Source organism: Musca domestica, unplaced genomic scaffold, assembly GCF_030504385.1.
Source record: "Musca domestica strain aabys unplaced genomic scaffold, Musca_domestica.polishedcontigs.V.1.1 14, whole genome shotgun sequence".
In the NCBI taxonomy this organism is placed as follows: Eukaryota; Metazoa; Arthropoda; class Insecta; order Diptera; family Muscidae; genus Musca; species Musca domestica.
This window is the reverse complement of record NW_026712192.1, coordinates 16,476,363-16,503,191: the sequence shown is the minus strand read 5'-3', so window position 1 is coordinate 16,503,191 and position 26,829 is coordinate 16,476,363. Positions and strand designations below refer to the sequence as shown.

The 26,829-nt window shown below is 36.6% G+C and overlaps 1 protein-coding gene and 1 long non-coding RNA gene across 2 annotated transcripts in view; both read left to right on the top strand.

Moving 5' to 3' along the window:
• The window catches only part of LOC131801131 (obscurin-like), a 212,667-nt gene that overhangs the window by 99,505 nt on the left and 86,333 nt on the right, over positions 1-26,829 (top strand). The gene's annotated exons all lie outside the window — the stretch shown is intronic.
• On the top strand, positions 10,643-11,950 carry LOC131801132 (uncharacterized). The gene is made up of 3 exons (XR_009341717.1): positions 10,643-10,958; positions 11,019-11,105; positions 11,172-11,950. It is a non-coding gene; the product is annotated as an uncharacterized LOC131801132 (long non-coding RNA).

Sequence of the window (26,829 nt, the reverse complement as noted above, 5' to 3'; positions counted from 1 at the left end):
CAAATAGAGCTGCTATCCTGAAAATTGTAAATAAGATTACTGGCGGAGTGTAGGATTGGGATATGTAAGAAATTTTGAAAATTCGAACTGAAGTGTATTAAATTGTACCAAATTTGGTACAATTTGGATTTGGGTGTACCAATAGAGCTCGTATCCTGAATATTGGAAAGTAGCTAACTGTCGGAGTGAAGGATTGGGATATGTAGGTAGTTTTGGAAAGTTTTGTACTTATATGTACTTAATGACGCTAAATTTAGTACAATTTAAATTTTGGATACACCGGTAAAATTTGAATTCTAAAATTTGAAAATAAGATTTCTATTGGACTCTATGATGTACAGGGTGAGATAAAAAAGTAACAAAGTTAAAAGCCATAATTTTTATTTTTTTTTTTTAATTTTATTGAATGAAAGCAAAAAATTCCGAAAATATTGCCAAAGACACAATATATCTAAATTTTAGGGATTCAAAGGAATCTTCAAAAGATAGTGGTAGAGGGGGGAACTTGCGATGTAAACTTTCAAAACCCCAAAACAAGTGCCTTCTTTTTTATATTCTCAGCCATATGGCTAGAGAGGGTATATATGATTTGATACGACCACAACGTGCCTCCTTGAAATAACGATTTTAGACCCAAGGTCTCTTTCGACCAAACTCGTTTCAGGACATTTAGAGTCGGTCTATCCATGTCCGTCCATCCGCCCGTCCGTCTGGCTGGCTAGTGCGCATGATATCCTATTTGGTCCAAACTTGGTACATCGTAATACTACTATCAAGCTTAAATCGAATTCCGAGATGGGCAATATCGTTTCACTCCATCGGCACCTCCTTCACAAAAGGTCGAAGTTTTCTAACAAATGTTATATCTACATTTTGACCGATTATCTCCAATTTCAATAGGGTCGTCCTTAGGCCAAACAAATAATTTGTGCAAAATTTCATCTGGATAGGGCAATAAATGCGAACTGTACTTTGTTTACAAAAATACATGGACAGGCGGACAGACAGACGGACGGACATACATAAATCGACTCAGAATGTGAGTCTATCTCGTTTCCTTTTGCCTGTTACAAACAAATGCACAAAGACACAATGTAGGGCGTAGGGTATAACAAGTAAAAAATATAAAGTTCGACTGCCAAACTTTTAATACCTCCAGGAAAAATGGCAAAAACCATTAAAATGCCGAATATCGGGAGGTACCATTATACCAAATCATGGACCTACACATGCAATGTTTCGCCAAAGGAGCTAGAACCCATTATGACTTACAAATACCAATTTTCAGACAAATCCGTGAAAAATGTGGCAAAAATCATCAAATTACCGAATATCGGGAGGTACCGGAGGTACGAACTGGGACCCATTTCGACCCACAAATACCAATTTTTAGACAAATCCGTGAAAAATGTGGCAAAAAAATTTAAATACCGAATATCGAGAGGTACCTTATGAATATATATACTTTATGGGGTCTACGACGAATATTTAAGGATGTTACAAACGGAATGACAAAGTTAATATACCCACCTTTCTAAGGTGGAGGGTATAAAAAGGGACCGAAAATACCCCTTTGTTGACTCGCTTGAGGGTATTCAACAAAAATATTATACCATAGTATGGAGGGTATATTAAGTTTGTCATTCCGTTTGTAACACCTCGCAATATACATTTTAGACCCCACAAAGTATATATATTCTTGATCAGCATAAAATTCTATGTTGATTTAGCGATGTCCGTCAGTCTGTGGAAATCACTCCTGCTTTCGAACGATTTGAAGTAGATAGATAAAATTTTACTCAAATGTATATTACGTCTGCAGGACTTTTTTGAAAATTGAAAATGGGCCATGTAGATCCACGTCTTCGTATAACGGTACCTCCCGATATTCGGTATTTTGATGATCTTAGCTACATTGTTACCGATTTCTTTTAAGATTCGCATTTGCTGCTGCTGAATATTCCCCGTAATTATTGAAAAAATTACAATTTGACGCACAGTGTTATTTTCAACCTACTAGTAGTGTAAAATCTGTTTACATGAATTTGTAATGAGTTATCCATTCATTCATGGCCCTAAAATGCTCTGCTTTAAAACTTCACTCCCAGGTCATACAGCCATTGGCCTTGTTTATTTACACACTCTTCCACCAAAACTAAGGCCATTACATCCACAGGCCTGGAATAATTCTCATTTACTTCACTTCACTCCAAAACAAATGGCCGTGATGATGACGCTGTATTTTTCTTGCTGTCCCAACAAGTACACAAACAAGTATATATACTACACACACACACATACATCCTTAGTGTACAGTTTATATAGTTGATGATAAAAATGTGTACAATCAATCATTTTGATGCCGAGTGGTTGTTCACACTTCATTCTCAATTCTATGTTCGTCTCGCTTTTCCACATCGTAAATTCTTTGCCAGCCATAAAACCTTCAATTCTTCATGCACACAACAACAACAACAGCAACGGCAGACAGCAGCTTCGTCATCGTTAATGCCCAACCGCCCACACCCAGCCCACCACGGCACTGTCACTTTTAAGGAGTTGAGAGCGTACTGAGATTTCTGTCACAAGATTATGAATTTCAATTTTCGCTTTTCTCCTGTCCACTTTGTTGATGTGTAATGATGGGCAAGTGAATGGCCAAGATGATGATAATGGGACGATGGAAGACAGTCAGAAAGGGAGACATGGACCCAGGTTTAATGTTTGCAGCATGAGTGAGTGAGTGTGTGTGAGTGTGCCAGCGAATGTGGGCGTCATAAATAAAGTACAGAGCAAAGGCGTTAACATGCCAATCCCCCCCTGAAATTCTCGACCATTTTGTGTGTCCATCAAACTGACGTGAGCATATCCTTTCAATTTACCTACTCCCTGTTTCCCTTTCATATTTGCCTCGTAACCAAAACGAATTGAATTTTACAAGATGATGAGTCGCAGATTGATGAAAGGATAACGGATGAAATGCACCAGCACCACCAGCCGCAGCAGAAGGATGTCGATAATGTACTTCGGTCTGATATATATCATAACCCCAAAAAGCATTTCTAACCGACTATAAAATTAACATTGCTTCGGTTCGAGCTGGAGAAATTTTGGGAGTAAAAAAATAATATTTACCAAGAAACAAATCGATATGAGCATGGACGATTTTTGCTGCTTTTCGTTTATTGCATTGGAGTTCTGTTTACACTCGCCCACTTTTATGACCCTTGGAGGAAGTGAGGGAGGGGGGGAGGAAATATAAATTTTATGAACAAGCATGATGACTACAAGTGAACGTTGGCACATTCATTAACCAACGTCAATTGCAATTGATGTGTGGCAGCGATTTGTTGTTGCGTCTAGGTTTGAAAACAACCAGTATGAAATGGAATGGGTTGAATGTAATTAAACTCGGGCCATACAGAAAAGAGAAACTCATTTTGCTCCATTCCAAGTAAGCTGTAAAATTCAATAATTCATGTCTAAATAATTGATCAACAAGTTTAAAAGTATCAGTCGGTTGTGCCGACAGATGTATACCCTCAGCCATATGCCTAGAGAGGGTATATATCATTTGATACGGTCAAAAGGTGCCTAGTCGGAATAACGGTTTTAGATCCTAGGTCTCCTTGGACCAAATCCATTTCAGGACATTTGAAGTCGATCTAGCGATGTCCGTCCGTCTGTGTGTCTGGCTGGTGTGCATAACTCTTGAAGGGAGTGTCCGATTTGGTCTAAACTTGGTACATCATAATATTTTATATTTTTAGATCGAGTTCGGAAATGGGCAATATCAGTCCTCTCTTTCCCCCCCCCCCCCCCCCCCCCACAAAAGATCAAAATTTTTACAAATATATTCTCTGCACAGAAAGAGAAACTATTATCCGATTTTGCTCCAACTTTACTAATCGATCCACTCCAACAAGTACCTCCCCCACAAAGGGTCAACATTTTGAATAATTATAACTCTTATTAAATGTGATATAAAGATCCGAACGTCTTCAAATTTCACGTATTCCAATATTTTTATAAACCCAAGATCTAGTGTTAACATGGGATGTATCAGTAACTCCTTCTGGTACCTCCCCCACAAAGTGTCGAAATTTTGAATATCCATGAAGCTCATAAAACGCCAAATTAACATCCGATTCCATTTAGACTTGGCACATCTCAATATTTCTATCAACACAAAATCTGTTATAAAGGTGGTATAGATTGAACCATTTTTTCCCTCCCATACATAGGGTTCAAGATTTTGAAAAACAAAACGCTCAAATAAAGCGAAATAAACATCAAACTCTCTTCAAATTTCTTGCTAACACGAGATCTGTTGTGAAGTTGATATATATCTGCCAACCCCTCTTGGGGTCAAAATTTTCAATAATTATATCTGTCATAACTTTCAAAACAATTTAGCAATTCTTTAATACTTGCTATAAATATTTCTCTCAATAATAAGTCTGATATGAATATGAAATTTATCGGTATTTATGATTTCGCATAAAATTGGACATAAATATCATTTCTTTTAATGTTGCCCAATATTTCGCTCAATATTTTTCAGTTGTATCAGATGGAGTACAAAAGTGGAATATTTCGGTAGACTCTATCTTGTACATCACGCACATTTTAACATTTTCAAAAATTACTACATATCTCTTATAAAGTGAAGTAGTGAGCCGATATGATCCATACCAGGAATGTCGGAATATTTACATCATATTTTTGGGTAATTGTAACACTAATCAAATTATTTTTAAATAATCGAACAAAGGCTGAGGGTATATATCTGTCGGCAATACCGACTGATATTTTTTAACTTGTTTTAATATATTTTGACTTCTGTTATGATTATTCAAATAGCTCACCCTCTATGTACTAGGTTCCGAAGGAATGGGCCGAGATTGTCCATTTGGTATCGGACCTAAATAAATATGATAAAAATATTGCAAGGTGCCAGGTTTGGACTATATCGACTACTTCCTTTACTTTATATGAGATATGTGATAAGTTCTTTTTTATTCGTCATGGAATTCAAGCGTGATAGTGTGATTTCATTATATTTGGCTGGGAAACCACACGAGGCTACCCTTAGAGCACTCCAGCATTTAAATGTGAATGAATCTTTAGTGTCTCGTACCTACCACTAGCGTGACCCGGCGTCAAGGACGTGGACGGAAGAAACCAGCAACATCAGCAGAAATGATTCGAAAAGTAAATAAGCGACTTGATCGAAACCCGCGTCGCAGTAGCCGAAAAATGGCTCGTGAGCTGAACATATCGCAATATTCCATTCGGCAAATATTGAAAAATGAGCTCGAGATAAAACCATTGAAATTCCAAAAAGTGCAAGAACTTACACCGCCACAGAAAGAAAATAGACTCAAAAGTGCTCAAGAATTGCTTCGCTTGGCCGTAAATGGTGAATTGCCGGGTTTGGTTTTCTCCGTCTCCGATGAGAAAACATTCGTTGACCAGCAGTTTGTAAACAAAGAAAATGATCGTGTTCACTTGCCAAAGAGGTCAGCTGAAAATGAGCTCCTTCGGTTGGCCACCAGAACTTAAGCCTCAAGCCGGCCATGGTCATTGTGTGGGCCGCCATAACAGCCGATGGTCGCTCTCCGCTCGTATTAATCAACCGTGGCATCAGAATAAATGCCGAATATTATCGCGAAAATATTCTGGAGGGTGTATTAAAGTCTTGGGCATGCAAACATTTTGGCCGCATACCTTGGACATTCCAACAGGACTCAGCGCCATAGCACTCAGCACGCGCCACCCAAGAATAGTTAAAAAATAAGGTTCCTCGCTTCATTTCAGCGCACAATGGCCACCAAAATCTACGGATACCAATCCGATGGACTATTGTGTCTGGAGTATTTTGGAAAGCAAGATTGGCACTAAAAAAAGTTGACCAATTCGAACAAATCTAAACTTATTCTAAAATTTGATGCTATTTCCCATATTATGGCTATTGAATTTGTTTCAGTTTTTTTATCTCACCCTGTATATATGTTTCATTCGATTTAATATTTAAGTATTTTCAATGCTTAATGTGCACTCCTTATACCCTCAACCATATGGTATATATCATTTGATACGGTCAAAACGTGCCTAGTCGAAATAACGATTTTTAACCCCAGGTCTCTTTGGAACAAATCCGTTTCAGAACATTTGGAGTCGATTTAGCGATACCCGTCCGTCCGTCCGTCTGTCAGTCTCGAACGGAGTATTTGATTTGGTCCAAACTTGGTACAACGTAATATTTTTGTCAAACTTAGATCGAGTTCGGAGATGGACAATATCGGTCCATTCCTTCTGATAACTCCTCCACAAAATGTCAAAATTTTCAAAAAAAAAAATCTGCAAAGCAAGAGAAATGATAATCCGAGTTTGCTCCAACTTTGAAAATCGTAATATTTCGATCAGTGCTAGGTCAGGTGCGAACATGGACAATATCGCTTCACTCCATCAAGTACCTCCCCCACAAATGGTCAAAATTTTGAATAATTACAACTCTTATAAACTGTGATGTAAGAGTCCGATTACCTTCAAATTTCACACATCCCAATATTTGTATTAATCCAAGGTCTGGTGTTTAGATGAAATATATCGTTCCACTCCTTCTGGTACCTCCCCCACAAGAGGTTGAAATATTCAAAAGATATATTTTCTGCACAGAATGGGAAAATATAATCCGATTTTGATCTACCTTTGCAAATCCTAATATTTGCGTTAGTGCCAATCCAGATGCGAAAATGGACAATATCGGTCCACTCCATCCAATACCTCCCCCACAAAGGGTTATAATTTTGAATAATTATAACTCTTAGAAAATGTGATTTAAGAGTTTTATTGTCTTCAAATATCACATATCCCGATATTTATATTAGGCCAAGGTCTGGAGTTAAGATGGAATATATCGGTCCACTCTTTCTAGTACCTCCACCACAGAAGGCCAAAATTTTGAATATTCATGAAGCTCATAAAACGCGAAATTAACATCCGATTCCATTCTGGCTTGACACATCTCAATATTTCCATCAACACAGGATATGCTATAAAAACGGACCATTCCTGCTGGTATCTGCCCTAAAAAGGGTCAAAATTTTTAATATCTTTATATTTCACTCGTCCCACACAAAATATGTTGTGAAGGTGGGATATTTCGGTCCACTTCTTCTTGTACCTCTCCCACAAAGGCTTGGAATTTTGAATATCCATGAAGCTCACAAAAAACGAAATTAACATCCGATTCCGTTCTAGACTCTCCCTAATATGCATGGTCGTGTAGGCTATCATGCAGTTGATAACGACCGTCTTAAGACCCTTCTTTACTGGCTGTATTTTTCTTAAGAGTATTAGATATTCAACATTTAATACAACAAAGTGTCAATTATGTGGGTCAATTTATTCAAAGGTCTAACCCAAAAAAAAAAATATTTTACCTTTAAATGCCTAAGAAGAGAATATTTAAATATATTTGTTTCATACATATACGTATGAATATTGTAACAAAACTACAGATGTAAGAGGGTGCACACACACATATACCAACACAGCTTGGGAAGAAAAACAAAAATTGAAACTATCGATAACGCATAATATTTTCTCACATAAAAATTCATAGAAATTTCCTCATAAATGCTACATTGGACGGACGATCGAACCGACGGACAAAGGGACGGACGAGATACGTCAAAAGCAAAGTGACACAAGAGCCGTAAAATATTCAATGGAACAAAAATTGATGTGAATTGAACATTTAAGCAAAATCGTCATCGTCATCGCCATCAACATCATCATCGATATCCTTTTGTGGAAAAAAGGTCATAAGGACAATTGTGAATAAAATATTTATGTATATTCATATGTGTGGTTGGTGTGTCTATGGTAGCATTGTATTTATGTACGTATATGTTTAGGAGTGTAAATATGATAATCTGAATGTGTATATTTATTTGTTTATTATGAGATATGGCCGAAAAAAGTAACGGAATGACAGGCGTACAATTATAATATATATTATCAGGTTATGTTTATTGGATCGTATTGTATTATTTGTGATTATATTATTGGCAAGGCAGGTGAAGATGAAGAAGAATTATTGTAACAACATTTCTTGTTAAAGGGCAGAATGGTATTCGCGGAAAAAATCTGCAATAATATGAAGAAAAAAAGGAGTGGCTTTACGCAAAGCAAAGCGATTCAACATATTTCTTCCCAGATAAAGAATTTTTAACTTACAATTTTTGTTTCATAAAAAAAAAAAATTATTTCAAGTAGATCATACCACCCATCAACATTTGGCTTAAGAGCTTAAGAGTTTGCTATAGAGGGCATGATATATATAGTTTTTGCAGTTTTCTCATCTCACCCTGTATATACTTTATGGGATATACGACAAAAATTTAGGGATGTTACAAACGGAATGACAAAGTCTTTGTGGAGGGTGACGTATCTTTTAGTACATATTTCCAACTAAATATGTGAACCCAACACCACAAAAAATAATCGTTATAATTTAGTTTCCAACTCAATTCCTTCCCTAAATGCCAAATTTAGTACCATTTAGTACTTTTCGTACTTTTTATGTTGTTCTGAAGGTAGTTTTAGAAATATGTAATAAAAAAGAACGAAAGGTATTAAATGGTACTAAATTTGGCATTTAGGGGAAGAATAGAGTTGAAAGTAAATTATAACGATTATAGTTGGAAATACGTACTAAAAGATACGAAACGTACTAAATGTTGCGTATGTTTGGTATTTGGGGAAGGAGAAGAGCTAGTAATCTGAAATTTGGAATGAGAGTATTTGATATTGTGTACAATAGATGTATCGAAGGTTTTATAGAAAATTTGAAGTGTAAGTGTACGAAAAGTACTGAAAGGTACTTATTTTGTACCATAATGTTTTAAAGAAATGCTTTACGGGAAGTAAAGGTGGGAAATGTGGTGGTTTAAGTAGGTGTTTTGGAAATGCAAACTAAAATGTACCGATCGTACTAAATTTGGAACAAATTGGTTTTGAATGATTGAACAAAGGCGGAACTTTGAAGATGTAAATGTGTACGGTTGAAAAAAAGCGGTCGTTAAAGAAGTGCGTTTTATGAATAAAAGTGAAATTATGAATTTTATAAGAACGGCTCACTCAGCGTCTGAAGGATTTGGACTAAGGGGGTGCTTTCGGAAGGTACCTCTCGGCAAGGTACCAAATGTTCTTGTCCATTTAACGGTTCTATCAGATATCCCTCAACACAACAGAGACCCCTGATTTTGACTGAAATTCCCGCTGAATTTCCCGCTTCCATGCGGGAATGGGTCCAGATTTTCGCATTTTGCCTATATAGCTACAGTTTTAGAATTTCGGTATATAGGGCTTTTGTTTAAGTAGAAATTTGGGGTTATTCTACACTCTATGACAATTTGTTTCGTTTTAAAATTCAAACCAATACGTCCTAATATGCATACTTACGTTGTGTATTATCAAAAAACTATTTATGTTTCAAATATGTATATGAACGAATGCGAATGATAACTATCCGTTTATTGTTGCGAATTCCATCACCATTTATTCGGGTGATTGCTTTTATGTTTCGTTTGTTTTAAATATCGATTAAAGCTTACAATTTTTGTTTTTTTTTTTTTGGTTTTTTTTCTCATTCAATGCTCTTAAATTGTAATTATTTTGTACAAAAGATGAATGTCAACGGCAATTCAAAATCAAAATCACTGAAAGGCATTTCTACAGAAAATCCAGTCGAACTATGTTTGAAAATAAATTGAATGCTTTATCGATATTATAGTTCAAACAAAACCCATTGAATGAGTGCCACATTATTTATGTGTGTCACTGAGTTATGTTTTCGAAAAAAATTCTGCGGATGACTGTCATACTTTATGTGTGTTAGTGATAATATTTGATTTTTTTTATTAAATATTAAAACTTGTTGCGGAACCACAAAATTCTAAGTCCCAAGCAAAAAAAAAATTTGCGTGGAGGGTACTTAGGAGAGGCATATTTTTGCATCGTGGAAGCCTCTAACCACCTTAAAATTGAGCCCAGTTTTAGTTTTTTTTGGGCGTTGTGTGTATATTCATGAAAAAGGCACTTGCTGAGGGTAACCTTCAAATGACGACAATGGTTAGCCATGCCTGTAAAACAGACACTTGATGCGGGTAACCTTTAATTGTGGTCAGGGTTAGCCATGCCATTAATTTAGTAAAGGAAATGCTGACCATTTAATGGGAGGATGCAGGGGGATACTTTAAAAAACCCAGCACTTTATTCACGCGTTGCGATGTAGAAGCCATCAACCTCTGTCGGCAGAACAATTTACGTTCCTAAAGAAATGAAGAATTGATCTACCAAAAGTTTGTGGGGCTTCCTTCACACAGAAACATGCGGCAAAACCTGAAACGAAAAGAAAAATATATATATTAGTAAAAATAAAGATAATATTTGTTTGGACGTGATAGAAGAATGCCGCAGCAGCTCGGTTATGAAAATGCCTTTTGTTCTTTGTTTACATTCTTATATTCGTCATTTGACAGCAGGCTATCGCGTTGCCAACGAAATGTTTTGATAGCAATGTATTATCAGCACAATGGCGGAATATGCATTCTTGGGGGAGACCAAATAATTGAAGGCTTTCTGAATAAAGAGAAAAACCTATGCATAAGGGTACCGCCCAGTGAAAGGGACAAATACTAGGGATAAAACAAGGATAACAATAAGGGATAGATCAATATGTCGGTTAATGGAAAGCTGCCATTTTTTCTCTCTAAGCTTATAAATATGTGTTAAAACCAGAGAACGGGGATTTTAAGTATTGGTGCTGAGTGAGAAACTTTAACTTCTCTGTGGGAATAAAGTACAAAGTTTTTGCGAAAATTATAAAGTGAATTTAAATATAATAAAAGCGATATCTGCCGAATATTGATTTGATTAAAGTAAAGGTAAAATAAGAAAATAGTGTCTTACGAACGAAGAAGTTGATTTTTTACCGTGTAAAATAGGTGACTATCGCAGGGTGTTGTTATAAATAAAGTGGTCAAAGTCCAATTTTATCCTCAGACGCATTATTGAACCAGCAATCAAGAAAGGTAATGTGCAGATTTTGGCGTTTAATAAGTATAGAGTAATGGTAAGACATGGTTTGTTTCCTTTAGGCCACCAGAAACCTTGTTTGTTGGACGGAAGTGTCGTAGAGGAAATATAGCCACTAAAATAGATTACCCAAGTAGAAAGCCGAAAAAAGGTAGGACATTAGTATTGCCAATTACCTTAGGGAGCAAAGCCCACTGCCATCTAGTGGAAACACCCGAGCTGACAAAAACTTTGCAAAAGCTCAGTACCAGAACTTTACCAGAGAATATATAACTTTGTGCCCGAGCGAATTCACGTATAACAGTTATAATTCGCCGAAGTACCTCTGCCACAGTCAGTCCCGTATAAAAAGACTGGCATTTGGTTATGTGACGACCGATTGAGATCAAAATAATCATATCCAGTTAAAATCGTCAAAGAAAATAATTTTCATAAAGTATATTTAGTTTCTAAGTGTATAACGTATTGTATGATTTATTTATATTTTGCTTTGCATGTTTTATTTTATTTTTTTTTATCCAAATTGACTATTTTTATTTGAGTGTAAATGATAACGTTTCCTTTTTCCTGTTTGGAAATACCTACAATTCCCTCGTCTAGTTTACGTCGTATTTGTTTCACATTAGGAACCACAATTGTGCATCTGGTGATATAGTTGATCCTAAGCCATAGGTTGTCTATAATAGAGCTCTATTAGGAAATCTAGGTTATTGGAGTTTATTGAGCATAGTCCACTGATAAGGACGTAGTTTTGCAAAATATTGTGGGTTCTAATAGACCAGTTGGTCAATCGTTCTGTTTATCAAGATTTCTTTTATTTGGTTCAAAGAACCTTTCGAAATTCCTCTGGTCATAGAGAAGATACTATAAAAAAGAAGAACATCAAACTATATTTTATTAATTTTTTTGTTCTATATTTTATTGTGTTTCAGTTTTTTTTATTAATTTTCAACAGTAATAATTAAGGAAAAAGGATACCTAATCATATAATAAAATCAACATTTTTCAATAAATATAATGTGAATCTGTAGACAATTAGAAATATGAGAGTTTAACTGAAAAGGAAAGGAGGAAAAGGATGATGAGGTGAGTGGTGGTACTTCCAGTGGTAATAGGGGTCATCAAGGCAAGATCGGTAGGATGACTATGGTCGGGTGGGCGGCTAAGTTTGACTCTGAACCCGGAGTCCAGAGTTTTGATGGGAGAAGTTAAAGTAAATTATCGATAGGAATAGACCAAATCGATTGTGTACGTTCCTGGGCTAGAGATGTCGGGATGGAACCTGCCCCAAGAGAGTCGGCAGAGTTAGTCGGCGATATAGAGGCATCGTTCTGGCTCCGCTTAAAAGGACACGTAACAAACTTTCGTTTCATTTTGAAACAAATATGAAAGTCATAAAATTTATTTATTCGGAATTTTTAATTATGTTTCAAAACTTTAATCTTAGATGAGAGAGCTTAAAACTAACATTTGAAAAAAGATTCCATCGCTGTAAAAATTAAAATTTTGGGTGTGAAATTTTTTTAAGACTTTAAAACATATGTATACCCTCAGCCAAATGGCTAGAGGCTCAAAAAGTGCCTAGTCGAAATAGCGGTTTTAGACCCTGGGTCTCTTTAGACCAAATCTGTTTCAGAACATTTGGAGTCGATCTAGCGATGTCCGTCCGTCCGTCTGTCTGTCCGTCTGGCTGGCTGGTACGAACGATAAATTTCGAAAGGAGTATCCGATTTGCTCCAAACTTGGTACATCGTAATTATTTTTTTCAAACCTAGATCGTGTTCAGAGATGGGCAAAGGCCGAAATTTTCCAAAAATATATTTTCTTTACAGACAAAGAAATGATAATCCAATTTTGCCCCAACTTTGCAAATCCTAATATTTACATCAGTCTCTATGTCTGGTGCGAAAATGGACAATATCGGTCTACTCTATCAAGTACCTCCCCCACAATGGGTCAAAATTGTCAATAATAACAAATCTCATACATGTGATATAAAAGTCCGATTGTCTTCAAAATTTCACATATCCCAATAATTTTAACAACCCAAAGTCTGGTGTTAAGATGGATTATATCGGTCCACTCTTTCTGGTACCTCCCCCACCAAAGGTCAAAATTAAAAAAAAATGTTTTCTGCACAGAATGGGAAGCAATAACCCAATTTTGCTCTAACTTTGCAAATCCTTATATTTGCATCAGTGCTAGGTCTGGTGCGAAAATTAACAATATCGGCCCATTCCATACAGACTTGGTACATCTCAATTATTATAACAACTTAAGATTTGTTATAAAGATGGTAGAGATCGGACTACACCTTCTGGTACCTATCCCACAACGGGTCAAAATTTTGAATAATTATATCTCTCATAAAATCCGACAAGCATCCGACTCTCGTAAAAATTCACACAGCCCAATATGTAATGTATGTAAAATTCACACATCCCCAGATGTATCGATCTACTCCTACTGATACCTTCCACATGGAAGGATACAATTTTAATAACAAAACGCCCACAAAATTCTGATTATGCGTCCGATTCTTTTCATTTCAATATTTCTACACAACACACAAGATTTGATGTGAAGATGATGGTACCTCCCCCACAAACGATCACAATTTTAAATACTTAAATCTCTCATACAAACAAGTCAGCGATTCCATTCAAACAAGGTACTGGGTGAGATAAATAAACTGCAACAAAGTCAAACGCCATAATTTTTACATTTTTTTTAGTTTCATTGAATGAAAGCAAAAACTGTCGGAAATAGCATCAAATTTTAGAAAAAGTTTAGATTTATTCGAATTGGTCACCTTTGGCACGAATTATGGGCTTCAAACGGCCAATGAAACCGTCACACGCTACCCGAATGTTGCTCTGCGGTATTTTGGCTCATTCCCGGCAAAGCTCTTGCTTGAGGTGATCGACACTTTGGAATTTTTTTGTGCCAACCTTGATTTCCAAAAAACACCAGACACAGTAGTCCAACCGATTAGTATCCGGAGATTTTGGTGGCCATTGTGTGCTGGAATTGAAGCGAGGAACCTCATTTTGAATGTCCAAAGTTTGCGTCCAAAATATTTGAGTGACCAAGGCTTTAATACACCCTCCAGAATATTTTCGCGATAATATTTGACATTTATTCTGATGCCACGGTCGATTAATACGAGTTGAGAGCGACCATCGGCTATTATGGCGGCCCACACCATCACCATGGCCGGCGCTTGAGTTCTGGTGGCCAAAGGTGCACATTTTCAGCTGACCTATTTGGCAAGTAAAAACGATTATTTTGTTTGTTTACAAACTGCTGGACAACGTATGTTTTCTCATCGGAGAAACCCAAATTCGGCAGTTCAACACTTTCGGCCAAGCGAAGGAACTCTTTAGCTCTTTTGAGTCTATTTTCTTTCTGTTGCGGTGTAAGGTCTTGCTCTTTTTGGAATTTCAATTGTTCTAACCCGAGTTCATTTTTCAATATTTGCCTAATGGAACATTGCGATATGTTCAGCTCACGAGCCATTTTTCGGCAACTGCGAAGCGGGTCTCGATCCAGTCGCTTCTTTACTTTTTGAACCATTTCGGCTGATGTTGCTGTTTTCTTTCGTCCACCTCCTTGACGTCGGGCAACGCTACCAGTATTACGGTAACAAGCGATGGTACGAAGCACAAATGATTTATTCACTTGTAAACGCTGTAGGCTCTAACGATATCCACTTGTGGTTTTCCAGCCAAATATAAAGAAATCACACTATCACTCTCGAATTCCATCACGAATAACACTTCTTCTGGAAAATTCTCACCAAAATGGTTTTATACGCTTGTAAACAATATAATGAGCTGTCACTGGAATAATTTTAACAGCTGTCAGATGAGTGGCTTGGAAATGACAGCAGTCTGAAGTTGGTTGCAGTTTTTTCATCTCACTCTGTATATCATATAAAGTATAGGAAGTAGTTGGAATAGTCCAAATCTGGTACGTTGCAATATTTATATCAGTCTTAGGTCAGATGCGAATTGATCAATATTGGCCAACTGTTTCGGAACTTCCCCAATAAAGGCCCAACATCGAATAATCATAACTTAAGGCTGAGGGTATTCATCTGTCGGCAAAACCGACTGATACTATATTACTTGTTTTTTGGGAACAATGATTTAAATATGTATGTGATAAACAGTGGAAAAACGGATTTCTTTTCTTCGGTAACTTATAGTAAAATTTAATGAATAAAATTTTTGTCTGTGACGTCATTCCTCTACAATGATGCTTTGTTGGATATTTTTACATAAATTCACTCAAAGTACGGCCTTTACACTAACATTTCTTGTTAATATATATGAATTTCTAGCGTTTAAGTAAGATTAAGACCCTTTAGGTCTTTTAGGACCTATAGTAGAATTTTATACCAAATAATTATGTAGAACATTTAGACTTGCTGCGATTCCGTTTAAAGGGAGATTTTAGCCATATTTTAAAAAAGCACCCTTTGTTGACTTTCCTGAGGGTTAAATATACCACCAATATATTCATCGTATTTTTATGTATAATATTACCTCGGGCACTACATAGGTAAAATACTCGGATTCCGAGAAATGTTAGTCCGAAAATGTTCAAAAGTGTGGAAGAGAGTGGAAACTTGGCTTCTTTTTTACCTCTACTTTCATAATTTGTTATATTCTTTTGCCGTTATTATTTTGTGTTGCACAGTGTAATAAAATCCATTACCTTTGGTAGCGTATCTTTGTTTATGAATTATGCCACAAATTGTTAGAAGCTTTATTGGTATTACAATGCTATCCCAAATGACCTTCAGTTCAAACCACCGAGTTCAACATTTATGAAATTTGTCTTTCACCCTTCCATTTCATTTGGCATAGATCAAATAATAAGGACTATTGGCATATTTCAACTGTAAATAACAAGTCAGCAACGTTGTTTTTCCACTTTTTTTTTCATTTTTTGTGGTAGCTGTAGCAGACGTCACAACATTTACATATTTCAATCCTCACCTCCCGCGACACCACTCAACACAGTTACGAAATTTTGATCCCTGACCAAAAATGAAAATGTGATAAATCGAATGATTGATTGAATAAACGAATGGATGGTTGACTGTCAACCCGACTGCCCCAGCTGCCTGCCTGGCTGCCTCAATGAACGCTCTCTCGCTCGCTGGCTCGCTGGTTCATTGGTAATTTGTTTACGTTACGGCCAAAACCATTTGTTGCTACAAAACGACGACAATCGAATGCTGCGGTAGTTACGACAATTCGATGGTAATTTCAATGATTGCTTCCGATGGCGTTTTGCTGGCAAAAATAACCGACATTGTTTGCATGAGGTCGGTCGGTCGGTCGATCCGACCGACTGGCTGGCTGACTGGCTGACTGTCAAATGATTTATTGATTTTCGGTTGCAAACATACTTATGATTGTTTATGTATGTGTGTGTATTTTTATAAGCGAATGTTTACTGATTGTAGTATAAAGGAGAGGTGATTGAGAGACAAAGGAGAGGGATGGTTGGGGAATTACATGGAAAACCATTGGGGGTCAAAAACAACAGGTGATGTTTGAATTCAATTCTATTGAAGATTGATATGATTGAAATTGCTGATGTTAAACAAAAGACAGCAGCGATATAATTAACTATTTCTATTGTTTTATCTTTTAAATTGCATTTCACATACCATAAACATAGGTTTTTGTAAATCGGAACGAAGATAATGAATTTTATTTATAATATATGGTTTTCAAAATGCAATTGCAATGCTTTGTTTGGGAAATAAAAACCGTAGATCTCAGCAAAAACTACGTAACTGCATGAGCGAAATAACCCATTACGAAATAATGTAAAAAACTTTCCCACTGCATTACCAAATTATTGAAAATATAAAAAATACGACGAACTATTGATACTTATGCAAGGCCAAAAATCTTTAATGCATGTAGTGTTTTTAACAAAAAAAATAAGCGAAAAAGCTGTAGGTTCGGCCGGGCCGAACTTTGACATTTGTCATAAGCAACTACAATATTCAAATGCGAAACTTAAAAATATCGGTTATAATGTCTATAAAATCAACATACTGAATATCGGGAGATACCGTTATATGGGGGCTATGCGAAACCGTGGACCTGTAAAGACAATTTTCTGTCGTAGGCTCTAGCATCCATTACGAACTTCAAATATCAAATTTGAAATAATTCTGGTGAAAAATGTCCCTAAAATCATTAAAATACCGAATATCGGGAGGTACCGTTATATGGGGGCTTTAAGAAGAGGTGGATCTGCATAAACAATTTTCTGTCATAGGCTGTAGTATCCATTACGAACTTCAAATACCAAATTTGAAAAAAATTCTGGGTAAAAATGTCCCTAAAATCATTAAAATACCGAATATCGGAAGGTGCCGTTATATGGGGGCCCTACGAAGACGTAGACCTGCACAGACAATTTTTTGTGGTATTCATTATGGACTTCAAAAACCAAATTTGAAACAATTCCGGTGAATAAATTCGCTAAAATCATAAAAATACCGAATACCGGGAGGTACCATTATATGGGGGCTATACCAAAACGTGGACCTACATGGCCCATTTTCAATACCAAAAGTCCTGCAGACATAACAAACATTTGAGCAAAATTTTATCAATCTACTTCAATTCGTTCGGACACTAGAGTGATTTCCACAGACGGATAGACGGACGGATATCGCCAAATCGACATAGAATTTTATGCTGATCAAGAATATATATATATACTTAGTGGGGTCTAAAATGTATATTTCGAGGTGTTACAAACGGAATGGCAAACTTAATATACCTTCCATACTATGGTGGAGGGTATAAAAATTGTAACATTTAGCGAGCATATCCTCACCTCTCCATCCTAGACACCAACAGTGATCCAAAATTAGTAACATTTAGAGCTTTTCGAACAATTCCAGTACACAGTTCCAAAACTACTCCCATATCTCAACACCAGATACCAAGAGTGGTACCTCGATATCAATTTTCAGGATTCCAGTTCGATAGATTCACTCAATAGTAAATATAGCACCATTCAGTACTTTTCGTACAATTATAGTACACATTATCAACACAATTTTCATATCTCAATTCCAGATACCAACAGAAACCGCAATATCAAATTTGAGGATTTCAGACATATCCTTTCACCCAATACACAATTTAATACCATTCCATTTCAAATTCCAGTAATTCAGCTCTATTCCTTCACCCAATACCAAATTTAGTACTATTTAGTACGTTTCGTTAAATTATAGTACACATTCCCAAAACCACCTTCATATCTCAATTCCAGATACTAATAGAGACCTCAATACCAATTTGAGGATTTGAGGATCCCTTCACCCAATAGCAGGCTACACATGAACAGCGACCCTATTATCAAATTTCAGATTTCAAGTTCTGTCTATTCACCCAATACACAACTTAGTACTATTAACGCATTTTTGAAACATTGCCTAATCTCGAACACAAATATCATTAGTAATTTAAATGTCAAATTTCAGAATTTTATTGCCACTGCAGTTCCAGGTATTCGTATAGCCCCATATAACGGTACCTTCTCATATTCGGTATTTTGATGATATTTGCGACTTTGTTCACTGGAATTGTTTCAAATTTCGTATTTAAAGTTCGGAATCGGCACTTATGAAGGTCATTGTCTTCGAATAGCCCCCATATAACGGTTTGCATTCAAGCGGTATTTTTTACAACATTTTTTTTTTCTTACAAATTTTTAAGTTTCTTCAAAGTGATGGAGGGTGCTAGGCTCTTTTTTAATTGTTGGTACCTATTTTAGTACGTATTCCAAAAAGCACAATATTATCAGATGTTTCGTACCGAAATAACAGACATGATAATTTTGGTTCTTATATCCCCAAAAGCAAAAATCAACACCCATTATCACCCACCTACAACTCAAAGCTAACCAAGCGAAATTTCGGAAATCTAACTCAAAAAGTTCATAATGAGAAAAAACAACTTTACACGCTTTCTCGTGTCGATAGCAATCTACGCCATTTGAGCCCTAAAAGCATACAATTTTAGGCTTAAAATTCCAATTTTATTGTAGGAATTCCGAAAAACGCCACATTGGTATGTCTTGTATCAAATGTGGCGTACATACAAATTATGGAGCGTATTTAGTCCTTTTCAGTACATTTTGGTACAAATTGATCCAATCCAACTTCATAGAGCTACCCACATGCCAAATTTCAAGATTCTAAACCTAGCCGTTTCTTCTGGTCCTTGATGAGATAAGAAGTCCTTACAGTTCCCCCTCCAACAACCCTCTCAGACAATTGGGCCAGCATTCTGGATTCCCAACAAACGGTGATTATTAGTTTTTCTGTTAGTGTTCTAGCTCCTCTATTAACCCCTCCAATCCCCCCCCCCCTCAAAAAAAAAAAAAAACTAAAACATCGTTAAAGACCATAACACAATTTTTACATTGATTTCAAAAGTGCGACAAAAAAAAACAAATCCTTCCAACCACATTGACCTGTTTCCAGCTCTGGGTCATGAGCTATGCTGCTTCCTCCAGTTTAGGTGGGATTTACATATTTGGGGGAAAAGTCCACGATACCAGGTTTTGTGGCCACTTCTTGGCATTTACATACATTGCCACAGCCCTCTTCCACACCACCCCCTAGTGACTACCAAATATGTTACAATGTTATAAGTTGCCATCACAATTTTACTGTATGCATGCATAAATTATAAACAACGGAGCGCATTTTTCAGGTAGTAACTTTTGTTCTAAAAGTTCAAATCACTCACTTGCTCGCACGCTCACACAGGCAGTCAGCAAGTCAAGCAGTCAGCCAGTCACTCATTCAGCGAGTCCATCAACTTGTATTTTGATTACATCTGCATATTTTGCAGTAACCTATGTTCACATCTAAAAATGCCTTGTGGTAATGGGGCTGCGTAGAACCTTTTTTTGGTATGTACAGCTTAAACAACAGCAAGAAGAACAATAGTAGCACCAGCAGCAGCAGCAGTAGAAGAAATGCAAGTAATAAAACCATATCACCCGCTTCAAATTGGTATCAGCAAGAACTATGCCGAACTTATGCAAGTGTGTTGGTATGTGTATGGCGAGTACGTGTGGTCGTTTATGTTTGTGTATAATTTATGCGTATGTGTGCGTATGTTTGTGTGTCTGTTAGTGGAAATTCGTGTCATAAACCCAGTTATTATGAATTGCTCTGGGTAACTGGGGAAATTGTGACAGCTGTGCTCAATTAAATAGTAATGAGAATGAAATTTTGAAAAATTTAATTGAGATATAGAAAATAAAAATTATAGGGATATAGTTAAACAAAGGTATATAAAAATGTAGGGATATAACCCGCATCCACAGCAGTGGTCACTGTGCAACATAAAAAATAGTTCCAGGGAAAAATCCAGCAGATTACACTGTAAGACAAATTTCATTTTGTATACCCACTACAATACATGGTATGGAGGGTATATTAAGTTCCTCATTCCGTTTGTAACTCATCGAATACTAATTTTAGATCCAACAAAGTACACATATTCTTGATCAGCGTAAAATTCTAAGACGATTTAGCCCTGCCCGTATGTTCGACTGTCCGTCTGTTGTAATCATGCTACAGTCAAAACGAATTAAGGTATAAAGCTAAAATTTTACACAGATCTGTCGTTTGCCTGCAGGCTTGTCTAGTTCGAAGATGGGCTATATCGGTACACGATATCGTATAGCGCCATATAATTTTACCCCCCGATAATCGGTATTTTGATGGTTTTAACCACACTTTTCAATGGAATTGTCCAAAAATTCACACAAGAAGTTACTTATGTGTACTTTATCCCCTGAAGGAAAAATGGGTATATAGGTCTAAGATGTCGTATAGCCCCCACCGGAATTATTTAAAATTTCGTATATAAAGTACGGAACCGTTACTACAGCCTACTACACACATTATTTATGCAGGACCATGTCCTCGTATTGCCCCCATACAACGGTTTTCATTTGAGCGGTATTTTTCGACGGAATTTTTTTTGACAATTTTCAAGTTTCTTCTAAATGGTGGAGGGTATGAAAAGTTCGGCCCGGCCGAAATAATCTGCTTTTTAACTCGTTTTTATACCTTCCACCATAGTATAGATGGTATATTAAGTTTGTCATTCCGTTTGTAACACATCGAAGTATACATTTTAGACCCCACAAAGTATATATATTCTTGTTCAGCATAAAATTCTATGTCGATTTAGCAAAGTCCATCCGTCTATCCGTATGTCCGTCTGTGGAAATCACTCTAGCTTCCGAACGATAAAATAAAAATTTTGCTCAAATGTATATTATGTCTAGGGATATTTGGTATTTTGATGATTTTATTGACATTATTCACCGGAATTGTTCAAATTTGGTATTTGAAGTTCGAAATAGATACTACAGCCTAAGACAGAAAATTGTCAGTGCAGGCCCACGTCTTCGTATAGTCCCCATATAACGGTACCTCCCGATATTTTACTTTGTTGATTTTAGTGACATTTTTCACCGAAATTGTTTTAAATTTGGTATTTGATGTTCGTAATGGACGCTACAGCCTATGAAAGGAGATTGTCCACGCCTTCGTATAGCCCCCATATAACGGCATTGGAAAATTGAAATGGTTTATGACAAAAGTTACCTATGCAGGTCCACGTCGTCGTATAGACCTTAATATATTTTTTTGAAAATTTTCAATTTCGTTCCAAATGGTGGAGGGTATTCAAAGTTCGGCCCGGCCGAACATACAGCTTTTTCACTATTTTTTTAAAATTAGTTACGTGAAAATCCAGCAGGTTACACTGTACGGCAAATTTAAATGTTTATCAATAATTACGGGAAAAATCCAGTAGATTATGAAAGTAGAGCTAAAAAAGAAGATTCGCATATCGTCGTTTTGAAAGCTTAAATCGCAAAGTAACCCAAATAGAGGGGGCAAGTTCCCCCCTCTTACACAGTTTGGGAAATTTTCGAATTAAGATTACATGATATCCGTGAGTTTTATGTGTGAAGCATCTTCGGCAATATTGCAGATCAAAATACGAAGAATATGTTGGTTAAAAACCATAACCCTCAAGCGAGTCACCAAAGGGGTCTTTTAGGTCCATTTTCTAAAATATGATTAAAAACTCCCTCAAAACCTTATCAAAGCAGATCAAAATATTACACAGGGTCTAAATCTTACCCAAGCGCTAGCAATTCATAATATTTAAAACACATTCAAGGTTAAAACTGAACTTTGTGTGAGTTTGCGTTTCACAAAATTTGGTTTTAGGTTGAAGAAATATTCGTCATAAAATGTCGCTATAAATCTCAGAATAAACCACATATTTAAAATTTATATTCGAATGCGAGTCATGGTCAATACTGGAAATCGCAGTTATGCTTAATAAACAACTATTCCAAAAAGAAGACCGATGTTACCCATTTTCTGTACCAATAACTATGGGTGCAATTCAAAGATCTCCATCAAATTTTAAAGCTCTAGCCTAAGTATTGCGAAATTTATGTCAAAATATAGGGAATATAGGAAATGTGCGAGATATGAAGATAATCGCACTCTTAGTTCACTTTTTATAAGAGTTATAATTATTCAAAATGTTGAAACTATGCCGGGGAGTTACTGGAAGGAGTGAGCCAATATCTACCTTCATCACACCAGATATAGCTTATGTAGAAATATTGAAATGTCTGAAATTTGATAAAATCGGGTGCTCATCTCGCGTTTTATGAGCTACATGGCTATTCAAAATTTAGACCCATTTTTCGGGAGGTACTAAAAAGTGTGGGCTGTGTGGACCGGATCATATATTGGTGGAAATATTGGGATATGCGAAATTTGAAGACAGTTGAACTCTTATTATACCCTCCACCATAGTATGGAGGGTATATTAAGTTTGTCATTCCGTTTGTAACACCTCGAAATATACATTTTAAACCCCACAAAGTATATTCTTGATCAGCATAAAATTCTATGTCGATTTAACCATGTCCGTCCGTCAGTGAAAATCACTCTAACTTCCGAACGAAATGCGATATGTTGATAATATTTTACTCAAATGTATATTATGTCTGCAGAACTTGTCGCATTGAAAATAGGCCATGTAGGCTCACGTTTTGGTATGGTACCCCCTATTTTCGGTAGTTTGGTGATTTTAGCGAAATATTTCAAACCTGGTATTTGAAGTTCGTAATGGATACTACTACATATGATAGGAAATTGTCCGTGCAGGTCCACGCCTACATAGAGCCGTCATATAACGGCAGCTCCAATATTCGGTATTTTGATCTTTTTTGCGGCATTATTCACCAGAATTGTTTCAAATTTTGTATTTAAGGTTCGTAATAGATACTACAGCCTAGAACAGAAAATTGTCTGTGCGGGTCCACGTCTTTGTATAGCTCCCATATAATAACCTTCTGATTTTCGGTATTTTTTGATTTTAGCGACATTACTCACCGGAATTGTTTCAAATTTGGTGTTTTAAGTTCGTAATGGATACTTCAGCCCATAAAGAAAATTATCCGTGCAGGTCCACGCATTCGTATAGCCCTATAACAGCACCACCGGATATTCGGTATTTTAATGATTTTAGCGACATTATTCACCGGAATTGTTTCAAATTTGGTATTTGAACTTCGTAGTGGATATTACAGCCTAACACAGAAAATTGTCTGTGCAGGTCTACGTCTTTGTATAGCTCCCATATGAGTACCTCCCGATTTTCAGTATCTTTTTTTTATTTTAGCAACATTACTCGAAGGAATTATTTCCAATTTGGTATCTGAAATTCATGGTGGATATTACAGCGTAAAACAGAAAATTGTCTTTCCAGGTCCACTTTTTGGTATAGCCCCCATATAACGTAATCTCCCCCCTATTCGGTATTTTAATGATTTTAGCGGCAGTATTCACCAGAATTGTTTCAAATTTTATATTTGAAGTTCGTAATGGATACTACAGCTTATCGTAATGGATACTTTAGCATATGAAAGAAAATTGCTCATGCAGGTCTACGCATTCGTATTACGGCGCCGATATCGACCTTATTCACCGAAATTGTTTCAAATTTGGTATTTGAACTTCATAATAGAAACTACAGCCTAGGACAGAAAATTGTCTGTGCAGGTCCACGTTTTGGTATAGCCCCCATATAACGTAATCTCCCCCCTATTCGGTATTTTGATGAATTTAGCTACATTTTTCTCCGATTTTTTTTTTTTTTTTCAAGTTTTGTATTTTAATATTGTAATGGCTTATGACAAAAGTTGCCTATGCAGGTCCACGTCGTCGTATAGGCCCTAATATAACGGCTACATGTGGTATTTTTACGATTTTAACAGATTTTATTTTTTATTTATTTATTTATTTATTTCCTTTTTTTTCTGAAAATTGCCAAATTCGTTCCAAATCGTGGAGGATATTCAAAGTTCGTCCCGGTCGAACTTACAGCTTCTTTCCTTGTTTCATGATTTATAAGTGTTAAAATTATTCCAAATTATTGACCCTTTGTGAAGGAGATACTTGATGGAGTGGAACGATATTGACTCTTTTCGCACCTGACCTAGAACTAAAAAAACGGATTTGCAAAGTTTGCAAGTGATCTCCTCCCTTTGTATGTGGTAAATTATTTTCTTTGAAAAATTTGACCTTTGTGCGGAGGTACCAGAAGGAGTGGACCGATGTTACCCATCTCCGAACTCGATCTAAGTTTAACAATAATATTGCGATGTACCGAATTTGCACTAAATCGGATACTCCCTTCGAGAGTCATTTTACGCACCAGCCAGACAGACAGACCGACGGACAGACACCTTTAGATCGATTCCAAATGTCCTGAATCGTATTTGGTCCAAGGAGACCTAGAGTCTAAGATCAGTTTTTTTCGATGAGACACATTTTGGCCGTATCAATTGATATATACCCTCTCTAGTCATATGGCTGAGGGTATACAAATCGTTAAATATTCCGTACACTTAAGTTTCGTAGCTTTTTGGCAATTTTTGTATGCTCCTAATTCTCGTTTCCCTTTGCCTACCTCAAGGGCAATGAGGAGTTTTCAGTTAACTCATTGGTTGCCGTCATATTAATTTTTATGTACCCCACATGAATATTCCAATCCCCTCTGAGCATAACACCATTTTCAAGTTCCCGCTGCCCTAAAATTTTAAGCAGCATTGTTTTTCTCCTGCATCGTACATAGAAGATGTCACTCAGCCCCCCATGTTCTAGGCAACATTTTTGTTATTATGTTTATGTTTTATGTACTGATCAGTATGACGATGCCGATGATGATGATGATGTAGTTTACTGTTATGAATACATCTCTCTTTGGTGTAATTTGGCAGCTTCGTTGCCTATGCCCTGCAGCAGCATACATCTCATTCAACATCAAACTCATACGGCCCCATACAAATTTGCTATTACACAATAAAGTCGTTGGTTGTCACACCCATCCATCCAACCACCCGGCAAGCGAAACATTTCCCACGCCAGCAACAACAACAACAACGATAGCATGTAAAACAAGAGCAGCATCGACAGCAATAATAATAACTACAAGAGCAACAACAACATCAACATGAAATACCTCATCAACGTTAAACATGAATGTCGTGGCAATGAGACAAAGGAACCCAAAAACCATGACAACAATAGTCGACCATCTAGCCAGACAGTCAGCCAGTCGGTCCGCCAATCTTCCTCCCAGTCCGCCGTTCATTAATTCCTGCACTTGAAGTTTATACCATCGCTCATCATCCGCTCATTTATTCGAGTGTTCATTTTCGAGCAAAATAAAACCGCAAAACATCCTTCCATACGACATCAATTCATTCATTCAGCTATCCATCCATCCATCTATCTATCTACGCTTACACATTCGCCAATGTTTGTAACGAGCGAAAAGATATGCTCTCACATTAACCAGCAGGCGGAGATGCAAGAAGCCATACGTAATCACATACACACACACTCATCCACCCACCCATCCACAAGTGTTCGTTCTGTTCGTTTGAAAACGTATCCTGAGGTCAAACGCTTCCGCTTGAAATGAAATTTCGGCATGAATATCAATTTTGCTGTTTGTTGCTCGCTCGCTCGTTCGCTCAATTCTCCAATGGAATCAAGTTTAGTTTTATGACAATGTGAAGTGAAAGCCAAAGAAATTACTGCGAACGAAAATTCCCCGAAAGTATTACTGCGAACAAAAATTCTTCACACATAAATTATGCGGCAGTATTGGTATAAGGCGCTTTTATTAAATATGAAAATTGTCTTAAGCTTGATTATTGAATAACTTCGGTAGAGATGGGATACCAGCTTAAATTTATGCAAAGAATTACTAATTTTGAGGATTCCTGTTATTACTTACCCACATATGGGATTTTAGGTTAAATGTTTGGAAGCCTCATAGTCCAAATGATCCAATTAGAAAATTTCTCTGAAAAGGTGTGTTGCAAATGATGGAAAACCTTATCCAAGGCTACAAAGTCGAATCATTTTTAACCAGACCCGATTTCAGTTCCAATTATTGATGACCATTGTGTCAATCTAGTTCATAGTTCAGAACACCAGTTCCTAAACGTATGAGTGATTTCATAAATTTCATATCACTCATACGAATTAGTATCCATACCAACCACGGGAGACCAGGGAATTGGATAACGAACTATACA